Here is a 5,892-nt window from a genome sequence, read left to right on the forward strand (position 1 = left end):
CATTAGGTTCTATTCTAAAGACCACCTCACTTATCACACACTATCTTAATAAATAACTGTCACATTTTGTAGATTTAGTGGAGTTCTTGGAAGTAAAAATAGCCAACATGAGGATTATAACCTCACTGTTCATTAGCCATATTATCAATTAAATGTTCTACCTTTCAGTTAGCTAGTAGGGTTCTAAGAAATCTACGGATGTCCAATAAGGCTTAGCCCAAAAATACTTGCTTATTCTGAATATCACAAAGATTTATACATCAATTGATCATATGCATTTTCAGTGACTGTATTACTGTCGAAAATGTGAGAAGTTAAAGCAATTGCAGTTCAGAAGTTACTTTCATATATTGAATGTAAATTATCAAGAACAATTGTTAACATGTTTTCAGATATTTCTGATTTACTTGATCACAGAAAACTTATTTTACAGTTAGAATGCCAATTTAGAAATAATCTGCATACTGGAAGATACTGAATCCAAATAATTACACTTGCCTAATCACTCTCTAATAAATTCCCATTAATGGCCTGTAGATGAGGATATGATTGCCATGCTTGTTTTCTAATCTTTTTATAGGTCTCCAGATGGCTGTGACATACAGTTGAAACATCCTGCATGGATTTCTTAGGAATAAACAGTCTCTCACATTAAAGAAGAAAGTTGATGATTTTCTACTTATTAGAATCACAGTTTTGTTCTGTGCCAATCTGCCAATCTGACTACCTTGTTACCAGTGTATGGGATGCATACAGGAATTCTATTTATATTCTATGCAGTACATAAGGGATTAGGTCATTGCAGGAATACCCTTTTCATACTTAGTTTGTGTGTAATTCACATAGATGTAAACCACAGTCCACTAATACAATCCAGGCAATCATTTCCTGTATAAAAGCCATTTAATTATAGCTATTTGTATACCCCAAGTAAGGCACTTGACTGGTTTGCTTTCTAATAAAGTGCCCTATTATTTATTGTGTCCAGAATTAATTTTTATAGGCAATTGCAGATTATATTTCTGTTATGTTTGACATATAACATACAGAGGCCTATATAATATAAATTCAAACTACAAAAAGAAAGAAAGAAACTTAGACTACTGATAATTTTTAAAATTCCAAACCCCATTCAATAATTATTACATGGAAACACTGTATGGGCTGTTAAAGAGCCAATATTTGTATTTCATTTTTATGTTATGTATATTCTATTGGTTGGATTTTATTAAACATGAAATTTTAAAATTACCATTTCTTGATGATTGCCATCCCTTGTGATCCTTCTTCTTAGTCTGAATCTGCAAAATAGCCAAAAAAGCAAATGATCATAATTTTAACACTTACAGTCCATGAATTTTGTATGTATAGGGTGTTTGACAATGATAAACATATGTGTGTACAGAAAATGTGATGTATCTCGACATTTAATATAATCAAATAATTGACTAAAATACTTTAACTCACTATAGTTCCTGCAGATAATCTAATATGCCATAAAGCAGATATAATGAGTAGTGTACTATGGTATCTGAAGGGTTAAACATAACTAAAATTTAAATGGAAATAATAATAATAATAATTAATAATAGGGAGATAATACCCACAATTCTTTGGGAGGAATTTTATTATTAAGAATAGCAAAAATATTTTGGGGTTGTTGAGTAGAGGGGGCAAAACTGTGAAGGCAGATCAGATATTTGCATTCTGTAAGCTGCCAGTTACTTGATAAAGGATAGAGGCTCCACCTAGCCTCCAGTTTCAAAATATGCAAAACACATTATGCCAGTATTTTCAAGACAGAATTTTCAGGTGCTTTACATCAGTGATGTCCTAAAATCAATATCATTAGAAAGATATAGGCTATATTTAAGGAGTTCAAGACATTGTATGTGTGGATCTAAATAATGTAATCATATCGGTTAAATTAGTAAGAAATCAATGAAAAATTAGAAAATAACAAAGACATTCATTGCAAAGTGATATGTATTCCTTTATACTTGCATTTGAAGGATTTCTTTTTTATCCCTTTCATGAATGCTCAGTGTTTTTTCTTCTTTTGGAAGATGAACACTAGTGCATAAGTGCATTGCCTTCAATTATGCTGCCTACTGGAGCTCTTAGCCCGGGTGTGCGTTGTAATTACTAGTACCAAGGTCGGGGATAGACAGCTTGCCTGCGGACTGTATAGTCCGCTATGTTCGGCCTAGACTGCAACCTGTGCAGCAGCCTTCAGTTGCTGGAAGGTCCTCTGACCGTGGCCCTGACATACTGGGAAACTCTTACCCAAGTTCTGAGCTATTCAGCTGCTGAAGTGACCCTCACAGACATTCCCTGCTCTATAAGCCACAGTTACACTAGCAATAGGAAATCCAGCAAATACACCAGTATAAATTGATTGCTCGGCGTCTACAATATTTCACTCCTCTGCATACGCATACTACAGAAAGGTGTAGATTTGAATCCGAATTTAGTCTGTGTTAAACATAATATAGCTTCCTATGCTGTGTTGTCCAATATATGAATAGTTATAATATCATGCAACCTTTACCAATCAGCCCGACATAAAATAATACGTATTTTGATTAGGGTGCATTTTGGATAACCCAGGAAGTAATGGCTGCTCGGATTGGAACTATCCCACTAAACACGGATATATAAAAATCTTATTTATCAACTACATTAACATAACCCTTTTCACATTTACATAAACAAGCGTATGCTTTCATTATCAGATTAAAACAAACTTGAAAATGTGAGAGCAATCAGTTTTAGTTACAATGCGCTAATGACAGCCACTGTGAAGAATATTTTTATGTTGATACATTTGCAGAAGCCATCCTGGCATTGCTAAAAAGCTTTCTCTCTCTATGTTTAAACGCTCAAGCTATCCGTTTACTGTCAATCTGTTTGATAATTAATAGTTCACAGACCTAACTACGTACAGGACCAACAGGTTTAGCATCGCACGTATTAAATCAGTTAACCAATATAAGTCATCATGTAAACTCATGAAACTCTGTCCTGTTAATCAGATTTCCCTCACAGTCATCACTGCAAGTTATGAGAGTGCTAATAAGGCAACGTGTCCAGTCTGCTACCAGAAGCAGCAGCTACTGCCCCTGAACCTGACATAGAGACACTAACCGAGCTCAGATTCATAAAGACACGTTTCTGGAAGCACATGTGTGATATGAAGTTCAGTTTTCTCCATTTAACAAAGAATTCTGATCCTCTATATTCCCCCAATTATACTTACTTTTTTTCCTTATAAGAAACATTTGACCCCCCGATCTAGATGTAAGGGATGAATCTCCGACTGCAAACAAAGATCCCACGGTCAAGCCCCCCTTAAAGCATAGACAGCGGGTTCCTTCAGGTCTCCAGAAATGCAGATCATCACCTTTATTTGAAACTGCAGCTTAGTTCCATGGTATAATTCTTGTATGGTTGGTTTAAAAAGACTTAGAAAGCGCTTCTATCCAGAAAAACAGGGAAGAAATAGAAAAAAAAAAGTTTTTTCTTCCATATTGCTTCCTAAGCCCCAGAGTAGAAAGTGAAGTGTTGTACGTGAGGCTCTGCAAGTTTTTTTTGGGGGGGGGGGGAGGGGGGGTTGGCCAAGGTCTAGTCCAGCCCTCTCTGCTGAGGAGGACGTGCTCTGAAATTCAACCAATTTCCCCAACGCTTTTGTTGCTGATGAACTGAAGCCCTATTGTTCATCCATTGCCACGGTCTTTTTCAGTTCCTACTATAAGTTATGCGTTGCCAGACATAATGAATTTGCACCAAACCCTCTCATAGTCCCCTTCTGACAGACGGAACAAATTAGAAATGTCTAGTCTAAAGAAGAGCAATGGCTACATTTTCCTATAGCAGGAGGGAAGCACTCATTTCTTTGGAAACTTACAAAAATTGCCCCAAGAAGTTGCGTTTTCTAGCATGTTTTCATCCAGTTAACTTTTGAGGAACAGCTTCTTCTGCGTCTTGTTTCGGGAGGCAGTGCCGTTATGTATGACTTTTGTCCATATCAAAAGCAAATGAAACCAAAACCTCTTTCCCTTGCAAACTTGTAGAGGGACCTCTCGTCATCGCATTGATTTCTGGAAGGAGGGTTGGTTTTGTTTTGCAGTGCTTTGGGCTCAAAACAAGGGGGACAGCATCGACAGTTTTAGTAAATGGATTTTAGGATGGATTTATGGAGCTTAGTGGGAGCCACTGCAAAGAGAGAGAGCTAGAAGGGGAGTGTTTTAAAAAGTTGCGGGGGAGGGGTTGAGCCTGTGGAGAGTGTAGAAAGAAGGCCGGGTATTATTGTGTGTGTAGAGATATGGACATGCATTAGTGAGACGGTGAGGACTCACAGTGTAGAAGCATGGTTGTTTGCGAGAAGGAGAACATGGGCGTGAGGTGTGCGGGGGAGGTGTGTTTGTGAAGGAAGGCTGTAAGAACCTTTGTATAGGGTGTGTGTTTGTAGGAATGTTTGTGTGCAAGGCTGTGTGTTGATGGGGAAGGTTGTGTGTGTGTGTAAATATGTCTCTGGGTGGGTGTGTTTGTAGAATGTATCTGTGCATGGATAAGCGTGTTTTCTCTATGGTGGTGGGTTGCTTTATTGCATGTGTGGGTGTCAAGAAGTGTGTGGGTGAAGAGTGTGTCTATGTGCAGGGCTGGGTATCGGTGACGAGTGGAGGCGGGCGGGGGAGGGGCAAAGTAACAAAAAAAAAACCAAAAAACAAAACAAAACAAAAATCAGATGAGTATCGCGTATGGAAATGTGGCTGCAGGGAGATGGGAGGCGGTAATGAGAGACGCAAGCTGAGAGCACCGAGGGCTCTGCCCCCAGATTTCCCGCCAACTGTAGCCAAAGGACAGACGGTCACTCGTGTCCCTGTCAGTGGCCGCCACTGCAACCTCACTGCCACAATCACACCCACAGCCACACCATGGGGCTCGTAGGTGCTGCTTCCCACCTATGAGAGAAGACAAAGATTTGTGTGTGTGTGTGAGAGAGAGAGAGAGAAGTCGCTAGCTTGCAGCTTACATATTTCATCTGGTTTACTATAAGGCTGATGGTGTCGAAATCTACAGAAAGGCCATGAAACATACCACAGTGGCACGAGAAAAGGAAAAGTTAGATATTAAGGAAACATGTCCATGATTTGCAAAAACGTGACTGCCTCTAATTCTGAAGCCTCATCTCGGGAAATCCCCCTGCCCGTAAAGGTTCTTCAGGCCTATGTATCTATAGGGGGAGCAATAAAAGATAAAGTCAGAGAGAAGGGGAAACGCAGCTTCAGAAAGGCCCTCTGACATCTGCTCTCTTCTGTCTCCGTTTTAGTTAATAAGGCACGTTCAGAATTCAGGGTCTCCTTAGATTCAGCCTCTCCCTTCAAAGGGGAGAAATGAACGCAAAACCAAGAGAAGTGCTTATGACCAAGCTTCACTTGCAGATCAGTGTCACCCCTGCGTATAGCAATCAGGTTTACAAGGCATGCGGGTGAATCGCTACGAGCCTGGCGATTCTTCTGCTTTCGGTCTCTTCTTTCCAAACCGACATTGTCAGCAGCAGCAGTTCCCTTACAGCCACTGCACAGAACACTGTATCACTAACCAGGTCCCACAGGAAGCACACTGATCACTTAAGCTGACGATTTACCTGCACCCATTGAACTCACGTCTATCTTTTAATATCTGGGTTTGCTACCGTTGTTGGGTTTTTTTTGGTGGGGGGGAGGGGTAGTGAATGCCGACGTTGTAGATTTCCCGCTCAGTATCTTCTGGAGAGCAGCAGCAAGTGTGTCCCATTTTTTTTGGTGGGATCATTTACAGGACGTTGCGCTTGTTCTGCTGTTGTTTGGGGAGGGAGGGCTGGAATTGTTATAACGTTTATTTTACGGG

General features: G+C 39.7%; 1 long non-coding RNA gene across 2 annotated transcripts in view; it reads right to left on the reverse strand.

Annotated features, from left to right (window-relative positions):
- The window catches only part of LOC102944490, a 163,764-nt gene that overhangs the window by 142,334 nt on the left and 15,538 nt on the right, over positions 1–5,892 (reverse strand). For both annotated transcript variants that reach the window (XR_005226004.2, XR_006290978.1), the window contains exon 2: positions 1,253–1,301. This is a non-coding gene — a long non-coding RNA (uncharacterized LOC102944490). The remainder of the gene's footprint in view (positions 1–1,252; positions 1,302–5,892) is intronic.

This window comes from Chelonia mydas, chromosome 5 (assembly GCF_015237465.2).
Source record: "Chelonia mydas isolate rCheMyd1 chromosome 5, rCheMyd1.pri.v2, whole genome shotgun sequence".
NCBI classification, from domain to species: domain Eukaryota; kingdom Metazoa; phylum Chordata; order Testudines; family Cheloniidae; genus Chelonia; species Chelonia mydas.